The sequence below is a fragment of the Chiloscyllium plagiosum genome, chromosome 36 (assembly GCF_004010195.1).
Source record: "Chiloscyllium plagiosum isolate BGI_BamShark_2017 chromosome 36, ASM401019v2, whole genome shotgun sequence".
Taxonomy (NCBI): domain Eukaryota; kingdom Metazoa; phylum Chordata; class Chondrichthyes; order Orectolobiformes; family Hemiscylliidae; genus Chiloscyllium; species Chiloscyllium plagiosum.
In genome coordinates, this window is record NC_057745.1 from 7969052 (window position 1) to 7985925 (window position 16874).

General features: G+C 42.4%; 1 long non-coding RNA gene across 1 annotated transcript in view; it reads right to left on the minus strand.

The window, feature by feature from the left end:
- Positions 1 to 3982: 3982 nt before the first annotated feature.
- LOC122540816 overlaps positions 3983 to 16874 on the minus strand; it is a 13370-nt gene continuing 478 nt past the window's right edge. The window contains exons 2-3 of the long non-coding RNA XR_006309422.1: positions 16072 to 16249; positions 3983 to 4238 (exon numbers count right to left, since the gene is read on the minus strand). This is a non-coding gene — a long non-coding RNA (uncharacterized LOC122540816). The remainder of the gene's footprint in view (positions 4239 to 16071; positions 16250 to 16874) is intronic.

Genomic DNA, 16874 nt, shown 5'->3' on the forward strand with positions numbered 1-16874 from the left:
TCTTCACTCAGAGAGTGGTGGCTGTGTGGAATGCTCTTCCCCTGGGGAGGCGCAGTCTCTGGATTCATTTAAGAAAGAGTTGGATAGAGTTCTCAAGGATAGTGGAATCAAGGGTTATGGAGATAAGGCAGGAACAGGATACTGATTAAGGATGATCAACCATGATCATATTGAATGGTGGTGCAGGCTTGAAGGGCAGAATGGCCTACTCCTGCACCTATTGTCTATTGTGAATTGATGCTCCCTATTAAAAGGGGCATGTGGCTTAGTGGTTAGCACTACTGCTTCACAATGCCAGGCACCCAGGTATGATGCAAGCCTTGGGTGACTGTGTGGAGTTTGCACATTCGCTGTGTGTCTGTGTGGATTTTCTCCCACAATCCAAAGATGTGCAGGTTAGGTGAATTGGCCATGCTAAATTGTCCATACTGTCCAGGTATGTGAGTCAGGGAAAATGTAGAGTAATAGGGTGGGGGTTATTGGTCTGGATAGGATACTCTTCAAAGGGTCAGAGTGGACTTGTTGGACTAAATGGCCTGTTTCCACACTGTAGGGATTCTATGATTGTACAACCTCTAAGATCCTCTCACTGTTGAACTGAGTGTGACTTGCACTTGAATTACTAGTCTCCTCTTCCACTATTTAATCAGGAATAAAATGGATATTCACTAAGAACCACTAGAGAGCACTGAGCTAGCTTGGTATGTGAGACACATAATTTAGATTTGGCATGGGACAGAAAACATAATGTATTTTTCCAATTCTCTACAGTCCTAAGTTCAAATGTGGATTCGCACATTTCTCTCTCCCAGAATTAGAGCAACTGAATCTTGCTTCAAGCCTGATCATAACCTCTGACTCTATGGATTTCCAATTGTAGAGTGCACCACATCAGGGTGGAATAGGGTGGTTACTGATCATGGGATCCTTCTCATAATCTGGGTTCAAAGAATTTCCAAGGTGACATTATTTATGGATCTATCAGGGTTTACCAATTATAAAGTCCATAGTTGCCTGCAGTGCAATACCCTGCATTCAATGTAAAAACTGATGTCCCAGTGCTAAAGGGATCCAGAATAAAAAAGACCAGCAACTTGCATCTAACAATAATTATGACATTCTGCAACTTGACAAATATTGTGTTACGCAGAAAAGCCTCATACACATTGGACATCCAGAATTTCTCATGCTCTTTGCATCTTAACAAGTTATAGTCCCATAATAATTTATTTATTGTCTCCTGCTCCTCCCCAAATTTCCCCACTGTGCCCTGGTCTTCTTTTCCCAACTCTATCCAAGTGGACATCTGATTTTGGTGATCAGTGGACATGAGGTGGTGGCATGGGGTTGGATGTGACATTAACCATTCTGTTCTCATAGTAAAACTGACAGCTTCTCCTGTGCAAAGCACAAGTGACAGCTATAACAAAACCCAAGTACTACAGATGCTGGAAATCTGAAACAAACACAGAGGATGCTGGAGAAACTCAGCAGGGTTTGGTTGCATCTGTGGAGAGAGTCCAGTACATCTCTTCTTCAGTTCTTCCACAGGTGCTGCCAGACTCATTGAGTTCTCCAGCATTCTCTGTGTTGGTTGCAGCTCTAACAAAGTCTGAGGGACCTTGTTATTCCAGTGACTGAGACACTTGACCCACACTGCAAGTGTGCCACTGAGGGCAGTGCTGTACCATTGAGGATTGGGACTTTTCAATGAGATTTTGAACCAAGCATTCACTGGGCCTCACACGGGTACGTCAATAGCATGATTCAAAGGAGAGCAGGTCAATATTCATTCCTCAACTAATTACAGAGCACTGATGACATACCCAGCAAGACTCAGTGCCTTTGGATAGAAATGTATTAACCACTCTTTGTCACTCAGAGAAGGTATGGAATTTCTCCTTGAGCTATTGCAGCCCTTCTATTGATGCTACTCCCAGAATGGTGTCAGCTAGGGGATTTTGAGATGTTTCCATAGTGACAGAGCTCAATGAGGGTCCAAGTTATAATGGCATATGATTTGGCGGGCAACTTAGAAGTGGAAGTGTTCATCTGACATTACTGCACTCTTTCTCCTTAGCTGTCAAAGTGCAGGTCAGGAAGCTTATAACTGTGTGATCAGACAATGTAGAGAGATGGACTGGACAGTGCATTAGGAAAGAGCTGTCATTTAGGGCAGCATGTGGTTAGCACTTCTGCCTCACAGTGTCAGGGCCCTGGATTTGATTCCAGCCTCGGTTGACTGTCTGTGTGGAGTTGACATACTATCACCGTGTCTGCTTGGGTTTGCTCTGGGTGTTCTGGTTTCCAGTCCAAAGATCTGCAGTTCAGGTGAATTGGCCATGCTAAGTTGCCCATAGTGCTAGGTTCTTTAGCCAGGGGTAAATATAAGGTAGGAGAATGGGTCTGGGTGGGTTACTCTTTGGAGGGTTGGTGTGGACTTGTTGGGCCAAAGGGTGTGTTTCCATACTGTAGGGAATCTAATCATTGACTGCAGGGCTCTTCTATCAGGATTTGCAGCTGAATATAGCGGAACATAGATCCTCTTGTGAACAGAAGAACCTAAATGTGATTGACTTGGCAGGAGGGCTGGTAAAAATTCCAGTCCAAAGCAAAGTCAGCTTTACTGCTGTGGAACAGGTGGCCTGAATTTCATCAGCTCTCACTGCAGTTAAACAGATGTAGACAGACTTTGCTGTGTAGGCGGGGTTTGACCTCCTCTGCGGCAGCCTGTGTTCAAACAACTCGTCTTAAAACAGAACAGACTTTGCGTAGTTACAACACAATCCAACTTCACAATCATCTATCAAACTTAGCCAGAGACATAGGAAGGACAAATGCTGTTTTTCGATGCAATGTCTTTTGCTTTAGTATTACAGAGAGGCCCTAGTGCATGGCCAAGTGCTTGGGTTGTGAAATAGAGGTATAAAGAGTAGGAGTGATGAGACAAATCTGGATGTCCAGGGAAAGCAGAGGGAGGAGGCTGGTGGTGACGTCAACTTTGGGTTTATAAAACCTTGTAGTTTGCTGAGATTATTAATAAACTAAGGGAGGTCAGGAGGTTATTTTTTCATGAGGGACCAAAACTGAGTCCAATCCTCCCTGTCTGGCATTCACATACGTGCAATTGCCAACTGTGGTCAAGAAAAGGGAGCTTCCCTTATCAGGTTTCCTCCAGCCAACCTGCCTAGGATCACCCAAACATGCTTACAGAGTCACTCTGGCATGGCATCAACTTTAGCGACGCTTACTCTTGCGTTCCTCTTCACCAAGGGATATATCAGGAGCTTGTTCACGCAACATTCTGCTAATTGTGATATAAGTAACAAAAGCAACCTTGCACGAAAACTGGTTCAACTGTAGTTAACAAGAGAAATTAAAATATAATGTTAGATTAAGGGATGAGGTGTATAATCTTCCCAGAAGGGGCACTAAGCATGAGGATTTAGAATTTAGTTGATCAAATTGATAATTGAAGGAAGACAAGAACTTGATGGTAAAGTAGCAAGGGACATAAGAACACACTGTGAAAGTTTCCAAAGTTATGTAACGATGAAAAGATTAGCAAAAGTAACCATGGAGCCCTTACAGGCAGAGCCATGGGAAATTATAACTGGAAAGAGGAAATAACAGGGACCTTGAACTAATGCTTTGTATCCATCTTTATAAGATACAAAAATCTGGAAATAGGAGGGAGCCAGGAGTCTGATGAGAATGAGCAACTTGAAATAAATCATTGGCAAAGAAAAAGAAGCAGAGGAATTAGTTTGACCAAAAGCAGACAAATTCCCTCAACCTGATCGTTTATATCCGAGATAAATGAGACAGCAACAAGGATGGTGGACTTTTTTTTAATTATTCATTTGTGGGATGTAGGTGTCACTGGCTGGGCCAGCATTTATTGCCCAATCCTGGTTGAGAAGGTGGTGGTGAGCTGCCTTCCTGAACCACTGCAGTCCACCTCCTGTGGGTTGACCCACAATGCCATGAGGGAGGGGATTCCAAGATTTTGATTCAGCGACAGTAAAGGAATGGTGATGTATTTCCAAGTCGGGGTGATGAGAGGCCTGGAGGGGAACATGAAGGTGGTGGTATTCCCACATAATCTGCTGCCCTTATCCTCCTAGGTGGAAGTGATTGTGGGTTTGGAAGATGTTGTCTGAGGATCTTTGGTGAATTGTTGCAGTGCACCTTGTAGGTTTTGACCCTCCAGAGTTATCTAGAATCGAGAATGGTCTCTGCAGATTGGAAAATGTAATTTAAGAAATTGAAGAATAAAAGAATGAATACAGACCTGGTATCAACATTCAGGAAAATACTACATAGCAATTTATCATTTTGTATATGTTCTTGAGTCACTTATAAAATCAAACTACAATTGAATTTAAGAAAAGAAAATCATGTTTGTCAAATCTTTTAGAGTTTTTTTTTGTTGTAACTAACAGGGTAGATAAGGGGAAGTCAGTGGATGTAATGTATTTTGATTTCAAACATTTATTTGAAGTGTTGTACTAGCTACCTGATGAAGGAGCAGCACTCCGAAAGCTTATACTTCCAAATAAACCTGTTGGCCCATAACTTGATGTTGTGTGATTTCTAACTTTGTCCACCCCAGTCCAACACTGGCACCTCCACATCAAGATTTTATTATGAAATATTTGGAGTCTTAGGATTGAGCTATTATATCAGCTTTGATCAAGGAATATTAATTGATTTCCTTGACTTTGTAGGCTAGAACAAATGGTCACAATTTCACAGTACAGACACCAACCATTTAAAACTAAAATGAAGAGGAATTTCTTCCTTCAAAGGATTGTGAATTTTTGGTATTTTCTGAAACAGACTGCTTTGGATGTTCAGCCGTTGAATGCATTCAAGTAGAAATGCAGGAACCATAGATTGTGGGGTAAACTGGTCAAGTGAAATTTAAGTAAAATTATAGCCATGATCGTCTGGAGTAGCAGGGATGGCTGAAAGAACAGCAAATGCAATAAGGGGGGAGAAAATGACATAAAAGGGTAAGCAAGAGGGTAGTAATATAAAAGAAGATTACAAGAATGTTTTTAATTATAAAGAAGGTAAGAGAGAGGCAAAAATAGACATTGGGCCACTGAAAAATGAGGCTGGAGGAGTAGAAACTGGGTGCAAAGAAATGGCAGAGGAACTGACTAGGTACTTTGCATCAGTCTTCACTGGTGGAAGATACTGGAACTTCAAAAGAGTCAGGAGGCAAAGTTGAGTTGTTATGGCTATCAGAAGGTTCTGGGAAGCTGAAAGGTCTGAAGGTGAATAAAACATCCTGACCAGATGGACTAAACCAGCTTTCTGAAGGAGGCAGCTAAGGGGATGGTGGAGGCATTTGTGATGATGTTTCAGTAATCACTGGAGTCAGGGAGTGTGCCAGAGGAATGGAAAATGGTTAATGGAACACCCCTGTTTAAGAAAGCAGGGAGGCAGAAGACAGGAAACCAAAGGATGGTGAGTCTATAGGATTGTCGTTTTTAAGATCTTAGAGTTCATTATTAAGGATGGGATTGCAGAGTACTCGGAAGTGCATGGTAAAATAGGCCTGAGTCGGCATGGCCTTGTCAAGGGGAAGTCATGTCAGACAAATCTGTTAGCATATTTGAGGAGATAATAAGCAAGTTAGACAGTGGATGTAGTCTACTTGGATTTCCAGAAGGTCTTTGACAAGATAGTGCCTGGGAGGCTGCTAAATAAGATAAGAGCCCATGGTATTAGGGGCAAGGTACTGGCATGGATAGAAGATTGGCTGACTGGCGAAAGGCAGAGAGTGGGGATAAAGGGATACTTTTCAGGATGGCTGTTGATGACTCAGTGGAGTTCTGCAGGATCCGTATTGGAACCACAACTATTCACATTATACATTAACAAACTGGACAAAGGAACTGAGGGCATTGTTGCTAAGTTTTCGGAAGTCATAAAGATAGGTGGAGGGGGCAGATAGTGTTGAGGAGGGAGAGAGGCTGCAGAAGGACTTGGATAGGCTAGAAGAGTGAGCAAAGAAGTGGCAGATGGCATACAATGTGGGCAAGCGTGAAATTATTCACTTTGGTAGGAAGAATAGAGACCTTTTCTAAATGGAGAAAGGCTTTGGAAATCTGAAAGGGACTGAGCAGATGCAATATTAGCATTCATTTCAAATAGTCTAGAATACAAGAGCTGGGATGTACTGCTGAGTCTGTATAAAGCTCTAGTCAGACCACATTTAGAATATTGTGAGCAGTTTTGGGTTCCGTATCTTAGGAAGGATGTGTGGCATTGGAGGTGGTCCAGATGAGGTTCATAAGAATGATCCTGGGGATGAAAGGCTTGTCATATGAGGAGCAGTTGAGGACACTGGGTTTGTACTTGATGAAGTTTAGAAGGATGCAGGGGAATCAGATTGAACATTACAGAAGACTGAGAAGCCTCGATAGAGTAGACATGAGAAGATGTTTCCACTAGTAGGAGAGACTAGGACCCGAGGGCACAGCCTCAGTGTGAAGGGATGACCCTTTAGAACTGAGATGAAAAGGAGTTTCTTCAGCCAGAGGGTGGTGAATCCATGGAATTTAGGGCTGTGGAGGTCAAGTCATTGATTGTGTTCAAGACAGACTTGGATTGTTTTGTTGCAGAGGGCTGTGGAGGCCAAGTCATTGATTGTGTTCAAGACAGACTTGGATTGTTTTGTAATCAGTAAGGAGATCAAGGGTTAATGGGAAGAAGAAAGGAGAATGGGGTGGAGAAACACATTGAATGGTGGAGCAGACTGGATGGGTTGAATGACCTAATCCTGTTCCTAAATCTTATTGCCTTATGGTCTGATAGCCTACTTTTGCTCCCGCCTCTAATGCTCCTCACAACAGGCTGGGTGACAAATAGTTAAGTATCTTTTTCATTCATGAGGCAGGGTTTATTGAGGTAAGCAAAGACCCGTAAGCTCGAGACCATTCCAAACTTGCTTCGTTTAGTTTCTTCACAGCCAGCAGAGAAAGGAAATCGATCTACAACCTGTCTGGGCTGGATTCTGTTGACCCCAAATCACTATCACAACTGAATTCTTTCACGTAAACCCTGCAGAAAATCTTCTCAGTAAACTCACACTGCAAACCTAACAGAGAATGTCAGCTCAATGGATTCACTTTAAAAAAATGTGTGGCTTTGCCAAACTCCTGTCACCTTCATCTGTGATAAATAAAAGTTTGAGGACTGAGTCAACCTGAGGTACTGTGTTGGGAGACAGTGCCAATAAAGTCCACGCAGATTGATTGGAGTTGCGCTATTCTGCTTTGTAAACAGGATTCAATTACTGTACAAACTTTATGGACACAGGTGTGATGGTTTTACTTTAGGTAAACCAAATTCTATTCAGTAATACAAAATTCCAAAACTAACAGTGTTGGGACAAGTCCCGTTGCCCTGAATCGCTGATTTTGGTGGATTTTAAAAAAAAGGGCAAGACACACCCAAGTTACAGTTGTGCTCTAACACGTGATTAACAGCTTGGGCCAAAAACATCTCAGATTTTAATAGCATGCTGTTTATCATGGAGCGGTGTGACCTGTTTCCCTTCAAATTGTCTACATTAGCTTTTCTAAAACAGGGCATATTTCAGATTATAACGCAAACACAGACCTTCTCAGTAAGACAAATGGCAGACACCGTGCAGTAGCTGTCAGGTGCTATACCCAGTTCAATGTGCAGTGCTACCTTTTGAGGCGGGGGGGGGGGGTAGTTTAGTTGGAGGAGTATTGAACTGTGACAATAATACTGTATATTCATGTGAAATAGCCCCCTCCCTCAAAGCAGCACTGTATGAACTTTGAGCTGGTGTCTCAGTACACATTTAGTCACACAGTACTGTACCACTGCAATTCAGGTCACTTAGGCTCAGGAAGAGACCATTCAGCCCCTTGACCCTGTCAAACTAGATAATGATTGATCTTTATCTTAATTCCACCTACTTATTCTGTAACCCTTAAAACCCTTAGATAATGGAAATATAGTAATATCAATTATTGACTTTCTCAATTGACCTTCAGATGTAGCAGTGCATTGGAAGAGAAATGCTTTGGTTTTTACAATCCCCCTTGTATGGAGAAATGCTTTCTGACAATACCCTGAAATGTCTTGTTCTCATTCTGAGCCGATTTCTTGTGATTCTAGACTGTCCCACCATAAGAAATAGATTCTTTCCATCTGCCCTATCCACTCCTATAACCACCTTGAACATCTCAATTGGATTATCCTGTAATTTACTAAATTCATGGGAATTCATGCCTAGGCAACTCAACCTGGCCTCACTTGTAGGCTTTTTAGCTTTGGTATTATTCTGTGCTTTGCACTCTTCTGAAGATCTTACATCTTTCCTGAAATGTGATATCGCGAGCTGAATATTGTGTTACAGCCTCCAACACGCTGTCAAAGAGTTATAGAGATGTACAGCATGAAAACAGACCGTTTGGTCCAACCCGTCCATGCCGACCAGATATCCCAACCCAATCTAGTCCCAACTGCTAGCACCCAGCCCATATCCCTCCAAACCCTTCCTATTCATATACCTCTCCAAATGCCTCTTCAATGGTGCAATTGTACCAGCCTCCACCACATCCTCTGGCAGCTCATTCCATACACGTACCACCCTCTGCATGAAAAAGTTGCCCCTTAGGTCTCTCTTATATGTTTCCCCTCTCACCCTAAACCTATGTCCTCTAGTTCTGGACTCTCCGACCACAGGGAAAAATCTTTGCCTATTTACCCTATCCATGCCCCTCATAATTTTGTAAACCTCTATAAGGTCACCCCTCAGCCTCCAACGCTCCAGGGAAAACAGCCTCAGCCTGTTCAGCCTCTCCCTATAGCTCAAATCCTCCAACCCTGGCAACATCCTTGTAAATCTTTTCTGAACCCTTTCAAGTCCTGTATAGCTGCAACATGATTTCCCAACTCCTGCACTCAATATTCTGATCAATAAAGGAAAGCATACCAAACGCCTTATTCACTATCCTATCTACCCGTGACTCCACTTTCAAGGAGCTATCCACCTGCACTCCAAGGTCTCTTTGTTCAGCAACACACCCTAGGACCTTACCATTAAGTGTATAAGTCCTGCTAAGATTTGCTTTCCCAAAATGCAGCACTTCGCATTTATCTGAATTAAACTCCATCTGCCACTTCTCAGCCCATTGGCCCATCTGGTCCAGATCCTGTTGTAATCTGAAGTAACCCTCTTCGCTGTCCACTACACCTCCAATTTTGGTGTCATCTGCAAACTTACTAACTGTACCACTTATGCTCGCATCCAAATCATTTATGTAAATGACAAAAAGTAGAGGGCCCAGCACCAATTGTTGTGGCACTCCACTGGTCACAGGCCTCCATTCTGAAAAACAACACTCCACCATCACCCTCTGTCTTCTACCTTTGAGCCAGTTCTGTATCCAAATGACTAGTTCTCCCTGTATTCCATGAGATCTAACCTTGCTAATCAGTCTTCCATGGGTAACCTTGTCGAACGCCTTACTGAAGTCCGTATAGATCACATCTACTGCTCTGCCCTCATCAATCCACTTTGTTACTTCTTCAAAAAACTCGATCAAGTTTGTGAGACATGATTTCCCATGCACAAAGCCATGTTGACTATCCCTAATCAGTCCTTGCCTTTCCAAATATATATACATCCTGTCCCTCAGGATTCCCTCCAACAACTTGCCCACCACCGACGTCAGGCTCACTGGTCTACAGTTCCCTGGCTTGTCCTTACCACCTTTCTTAAACAGTGGCACCACGTTTGCCAACCTCCAGTCTTCTGGCACCTCACCTGTGACTATCGATGATACAAATATCTCAGCAAGAGGCCCAGCAATCACTTCTCTTGCTTCCCAGAGTTCTAGGGTACACCTGATCAGGTCCTGGGGATTTATCCATCTTTACCCGTTTCAAGACATCCAGCACTTCCTCCTCTGTAATATGGACATTTTGCAAGGTGTCACCATTTATTTCCCTACAGTCTATATATCTTCCATATCCTTTTCCACAGTAAATACTGATGCAAAATACTCATTTAGTATCTCCCCCATTTTCAGCAGCTCCACACAAAGGCCACCTTGCTGATCTTTGAGGGGTTCTATTCTCTCCCTAGTTACCTGTTTATCCTTAATATATTTGTAAAAACCCTTTGGATTCTCTTTAATTCTATTTGCCAAAGCTATCTCATGTCCCCTTTTTGCACTCCTGATTTCCCTCTTAAGTATACTCCTACTTCCTTTCTAAGGATTTACTCGATCTATCCTGTCTGTACCTGACATATGCTTCCTTCTTTTTCTTAACCAAACCCTCAATTTCTTTAGTCATCCAGCATTCCCTGTACCTACCAGCCTTTCCTTTCACCCTGACAGGAATATACTTTCTCTGGATTCTTGTTATCTAATTTCTGAAGGCTTCCTATTTTCCAGCCATCCCTTTACCTGCGATCTGCCTCCAATCAGCTTTCGAAAGTTCTTGCCTAATACCACCAAAAGTCTTTCAGAACATTTGAGATAGAGGCCCACTGTCCAAAGGTTTTTGAAAATTAACTTTGTACCTCTCCGCTGGATTATATTGGTTTCTGTACTCAGACATCTATATCTCTCTGCTCAGTCATAGATCTGGGATTCTCACTGATTGGCATCTGGAGCCAAATCTCATAGGTCCATGCCCCTACATATAATTTAATCGGTTACTGTTTTACATTGGGCTATAGCCACCACAGTGTGCATCACTTGGTATTGGAGGAGTTCTGCTCCCCATGGAAACAAGCCACAATATCACTCAGCATTATCTGGAGATGAAAGAACAAGAGGGAAGAAGGTTGGTTTAAACTGTGCATTGTGCACATTACTGGATGTGTATATGGGAGGGTGGTCATTAAAATGAAGTATGCTGGTGTTGAAACAATTTCCATCTTAGGCAAAAGCATTCAGCATTAGCTATGTTAGCAAACGTTTTGTTCTTTTGGAAGTTACATGGGCCTAGCGCTGGATTTTGATGTTAGTCAATAGACAAAGCAGATGACATAGAGTCCGCTGTCTGCTTTCATCTCTCCCAATGACTTTAATGGAAGCAAAATCAGAGAGATGAGCTGTTGTCAAGTGTTGCAGCGTCTTAATGTCAGGGGCCTAATAATCCAGCGATCCAGGAAAATGCTTTCTGGGCATGGGTTCAAATCTTACCATGTACAGCTGGTGGAATTCAATTCAATTTAAAAAAAATTTGAGTTTAAAACTAGTCCGTGACTATGAAAGTATCATCAACTGGTGTATTGTAGGGCAGGAATTACACTGTTGTTATTGGATCTGACTGACATGTAATCTGACTGACATGACTGACAGGTAATATAGTTGATTCTGAAATGGCCATGCAAACTGTTCAGGTAAATGGACAATTAAGGATGGGTAACAAATGCTGACTGAGCCAGTAACACCTAGACCCCATGAAATGGGAAAAGAATGCATGTTGTTCTGCACCATCATAACTTGTCAAGACCTACCCCACTAAATGTTTGCTGCTTAGTCAACCACACACAGCAGAAGCAAGCATTTGAGATAAAATCATTAAACTGAGAACGCAAAGGGACGAAGCTGGGAGTGTCCTGTTCTTTTCAGATCGTTGGGCAGTAAACTTTACTGACTAATCCCTGAGGGGAAACAGCAACCAGTTTGACATTGAACTGAAAATGTTAGTAACTGGCTTAAAGATAAATCATAACAAATTGACCTAACCTCGTTGGACAAATAAACTGCCCTGTCCCACAACAAAATACAATCCACAGGAAATTGCCTTCAAAGGATGAGAATTATTCAACAGTACAGGTGCTTAAACAATGAACTTTCGTCAGTTTTATGCATTTATACAGTGTAGTCTCTCACCAAAGAAATTTATTTTAACCACTTTTCTCCCAGCTACAGGGGACATTGGGTTCCTGAGAAAAAGAAATTTAAAGATACAAAGAAATATGTTTATTTTCAGTTTTCAATCTTGTTTTCAATCAAGTTCAGGAGAGAGCCCTTTATCGACGTGTAAAGCATTTCACAATAGACCATTCTTGAAAATAATGTCGTGATGTCAGGAGGTTGAACTATACACGACTACAAGACCATAATAAAGAGGAAAGTAGACTTATCTAGCCCTCAAGCCTGCTTCTCCATTCATGGCTGATCCGAAATTCCTCACATTCACTTTCCTGCCCTTTCCCCATAACCCTTGATTTCCTCACTGATCAAGAATCTATCTCAGCCCTAAATATACACAAGAACTCTGTCCCACAGCAAAGCGTTCCAAAGACAAAGTTCAAGTACTCGCTTAAGGTATCAATAATGCACTAAATAAAATGTCCAACATCTACATTTTCCATGGACATGTCAAAATCCTGAGGAAATACATCTGACTGGGATTGGAGTGAAGAAACTGAAGTCTATGCAATATCAGTAAAGGAATGTCAAGTGCACCTACAATCCAGTCCCACTGCACTTCCATTGCCGTTACTTGCTATCATTTAATGGTCTTAAATTCAGCTGTGTTTCAGTTACTGGATTTGGGAAGCTGTTAGACAGCGTTTTGTGACCTTCCCGCTTACATTGAAGGATTCCACCATTACTTTTGATTTGGAGATGCCGGTGTTGGACTGAAATGTACAAAGTGAAAAATCACACAACACCAGCTTATAGTCCAACAGGTTTAATTGGAAGTACTAGCTTTCAGAGCATGACTCCTACATCAGGTAGTTGTGCAGCCACCTGATGAAGGAGCAGTTCTCCGAAAGCTAGTGCTTCCAATTAAACCTGTTGGACTATAGCCTTGTGTTGTGTGATTTTTAACCATTACTTTTGACTCCTTGTTAGCTGACTGCCTGGTTTGCTCCTTTCAAAGTGTCCTTCACTTTAAACTCTCTCCCCAATGCTGAATGCGACTATTTTCAATGTACCCTCAGATTTGGTATCAGTTGTTTCTGCTCCTCAATGGAAAATGTAAAAGATGTGCCTTCCCATCTACCATGGGGTGTTATACCACGTTAAAGGTGCTACGTAATTTCAAGTTGTTTTTTGTTGTTATTACACACCTGAAAGAGTTGTGGAAATGTAAGATGCTGTTGACAGGTTCAAGATTCCCTTCTTCGACACAGAGAAACTCTAACATTCAGGGAATTGAAACAAGTGCTCCTGCTGTATATGTGGAGATGTGAAGGCATCATTTCATTACCTTTACACAATCATAGAATCCCTATAGTTGGGAAGCAGGCCATTTGGCCTATCGAGTACAAACCAACCATCAGAAGAATATCCCACCCAGACTCATCACCCCCATTCTATCCCTGTAACCCGGCCTTTCCTATGGCTAATCCACTTAGCCTACACATCCCTGGACACTATGGGCAATTTAGCATGGCCAATCCATCTTTTCTACACATCTTTGGACTGTCAGTGGAAAACAGGGCACCCGAAGGAAGCCCACATGGACATGGGGAGAATGTGTAATTTCCACACAGGCAGTCATCTGAGGGTGGAATCAAACCCAGGTCCCCAGTGCTGAGAGTCAGCAGTGCTAACCACTGAGTCACCGTGTAACATAAACAATGCACAGTGGCAATTTAAAACTAACCTAGTCATAGAGTCACAGAGTTGCACAGCACAGAAACAGACCTTTCAGTCCAATTCCTCCAAGCTGACTCTATATTCTAAATTAATTTTGCCCCATTTGCCAACATTTGGCCCATTTCCATCGAAACATTTCCTATTCATATATCCATCCAGATGCCTTTTAAATGTTGTCGTACCAGCCTCCACCACTTTCTCTGGCAGCTCGTTCCATACAGTCACCCCCCTCTGCATGAAAAAGTCGCCCCTGAGGTCCATTTTAAAACTTTCTCCTCTCACCATAACCCTAAGCCCTCAAGTTTTTGACTCCCCTACCCCTGGGAAAAGACTTTGATTATTCAGCTTATCCATGCCCCTCATGATTTTATAAATCTCTATGAGGTCACCCCTCAGCCTCTGACACTTCAGGGGTATAGCCCCAGTGTACTCAGCCTCTCCCCTATAGCTAGTCTTTGAGATATTGCTAGGGTCAGGTACAGGTTTAGTTCTATCTTACCCCCTCACTGCACTCTTCCCACCCAAAGGCACTCCCGCTCCCAAATCTCATTCTACGCTGAATTGGATGAATTTTAATATTGGTTGATCTGTAGGATCAACATATCATCTTCTCTTGGAGGATGCTGTGCAAATTAATTTTTACAAATGAGTCTCTATCAATATATTGTCCAGTGACTGAGGAGTGTGAGGGAAAGGGAAATACATTGATCTTGCCCAACAGACACTGGAAAAAGGTAAAATGACTCAGCGTAAGAGTTGGTGCATTGGAGTCTTTGATTTCAAGCAGTATCATGGCTTTTGTGGGGTAAGTCCTTTCCTGACTGTCCATACTCCTGACATCTGTGTCAGTTATTCTTATATCCAGAAGTGCTCTTACACACAACCTTACCCCATCACCAAACCACCTGTGGTATCTTTTCATTTATTAACCACCACTGTCAATAAACCACCTGTGTTTTCCAATTGATTAATTTGTATGCAAATATGCAGGACCTCAGAAGTAAGGGAGAGATGGGGAGAGGGCAAATGTCTGTGTTAGTATCTAATTCAGTTCATTCCATGCCAAATATCTCAGAGTTAAAAGAAATAAGTTCCACAGCTGCTGTGAACTAATTAGCTAATTGCATTGAGATGCATATGGTGCCGGGTTAGTGTCTCTAGTCCTGGTCTGAGAGATCCATGTTCAAGACCCACCTGCTCCAGAGGAGCGCAACAACATTGCTGAACAAATTGATTGGAAAAATAAGTACTAGTTCTTCATTATTTGGGTCAAATTTAAGACTTTTGCTTAGGGACCATATAAAACGAGCCAACTGTGTATGACTTAGCACTCGAGTGCAGCTTACAATAGGAATAGGTGTTTTAAGGAGTTAGGGAGTACAACTCACAATGAAGTTCTGGAGTCCTCACTCGGGCACTCTGCAGCCTTCTAGAATCAATATTGAGTTAGAGCCTGAGCACCTTCTCCCAAGTCCTTATTCCAAATCCCACACACCTGACCTTGACATCACATGGACTGCTGCCACAAACAGCCCATTGTCAGCCAAGAAATGGTTCCTACTCTGCTGCATATTTGGACAATATTTGGTAAGTGACTAGGATTTACTCTATTCCTAAGGTTCAACACAGTATTGCAATTAGTGGTAAAACTAATAAATTATATTAAGATGCATGGAGGGCTTTTGTGGTTGTGTCCCTACCTCTGGACCAAGAGACCTGGATCAAGTCTCACCTGCTCCAGAGTTGTGCAATAACATCACTGAGCATGCTGATTAGAAAAATAGATTATTAAGATGCATATAGAGATCTTATGGTGCAGTGGTAATGTCCCTACCTCTGAACCAAGAGGCCTGCATTCAAGTTCCAAATGCTCCAGAGCGTGTTATAACATTGAACAGGTTGATTGATGTAGCTAAAGAGGAAGAGTCAGCCAGAAGGCTGGGGGGCTTGTGTTGTATAGTTAGGTGAAATAAAACTCTCACGAGAAAATGTATGCCAGTACTGTCAGAAAGCAGCTCACTTTGAGTGAACAACAATCTGAAGCCTGAGGCAACATTGAATGTCACTTGGACCACACAGATACTGTGAAACCAGCCCTTCTTCAACACATTTACCTTTCCTGTTGTTATCAGCCTTACAAAGGCGCAAGGACCGAGACTGTAATTTGGAGCAGCTTTGACAGAACAACTTGCACTTATCTAGCACCTTTCACAAGTTCAGGGCATCCCAATGTATATTGTAGTGACTTACATCTGAAAGGTGGTCACTGTGGTGATGTAGGAAAGGTGGGAGCAGCTGGTTGATACACAGTAAGACGCATGTGATAAATGACCAGATTGCCACTTCTGATGGTGCTGATTGTGGAATTATTATTGACCAGCGCACCAGGGATAGCTCCTTCCATTCTTCAAAATACTGCCACAGGATCTTTTACACCCACCTGAAAGTCTCGGTTTAACATCGCAATAGCACCTCTGACTGTGCGGAGAAACAAGGGAGGCCATTCAGCCCCCCTTGAGCCTGCTCTGCCATTCAATGAGACGGTGGTTGGTACGTCTGCTTTTTTTGCACAAAATCACTTGTTAACTTTGTTTCCGAATGATTTATCAATCTTGCACCTAAAATTTTAAAAAGTACAAAGTTAGCCAAGCATTGTTTGTCATTGATGATAGAGATTAAAATTTCTACAACTCTTTTTGTGTGGAAATGTTTCCCAACTTCATCCCCTCAGTCATATCCCACACTGGGAGTATTAGCCTAGACTTTGTGATGAAGATTTTGGCAAAGGATTATAAACCCACAACTTTGCCACACACCCTCCCCCCCACCCCCAACCTCTGACCCACAATGGACACCTACAGGTGAGAGGAGATGCAGATTTCTGTGAAATTGGACACATTATGCTGAAGCATGACGGTGAGCATAAAGCTTCATTCTAATTTGTGATCTTAGCATGGGAAAATTATTCATGAGGAGCTGGCGCTCAATGAGCATTTGTTTTTAAACTGGTGCTGTTTTATTTTTTTTTCTGGGAAAAGAAAACGTCAGAGGCCTGGGGTGCCTGGGAAGCAAATGTATTGCATCTGGTCCTCATTGAGAGGGCACTCAGTGTACGAGTTCACTTTCTCACCGATACTCATAGAATCAGCTCAATGAAAGGGCGAAGTGTGAAAGCATTTCTGCACAAAAAGCTTTAAAAGGCTTGGCTGCTTTTTTTTCCCCCTCCCTCTCTATTCAAGTTTG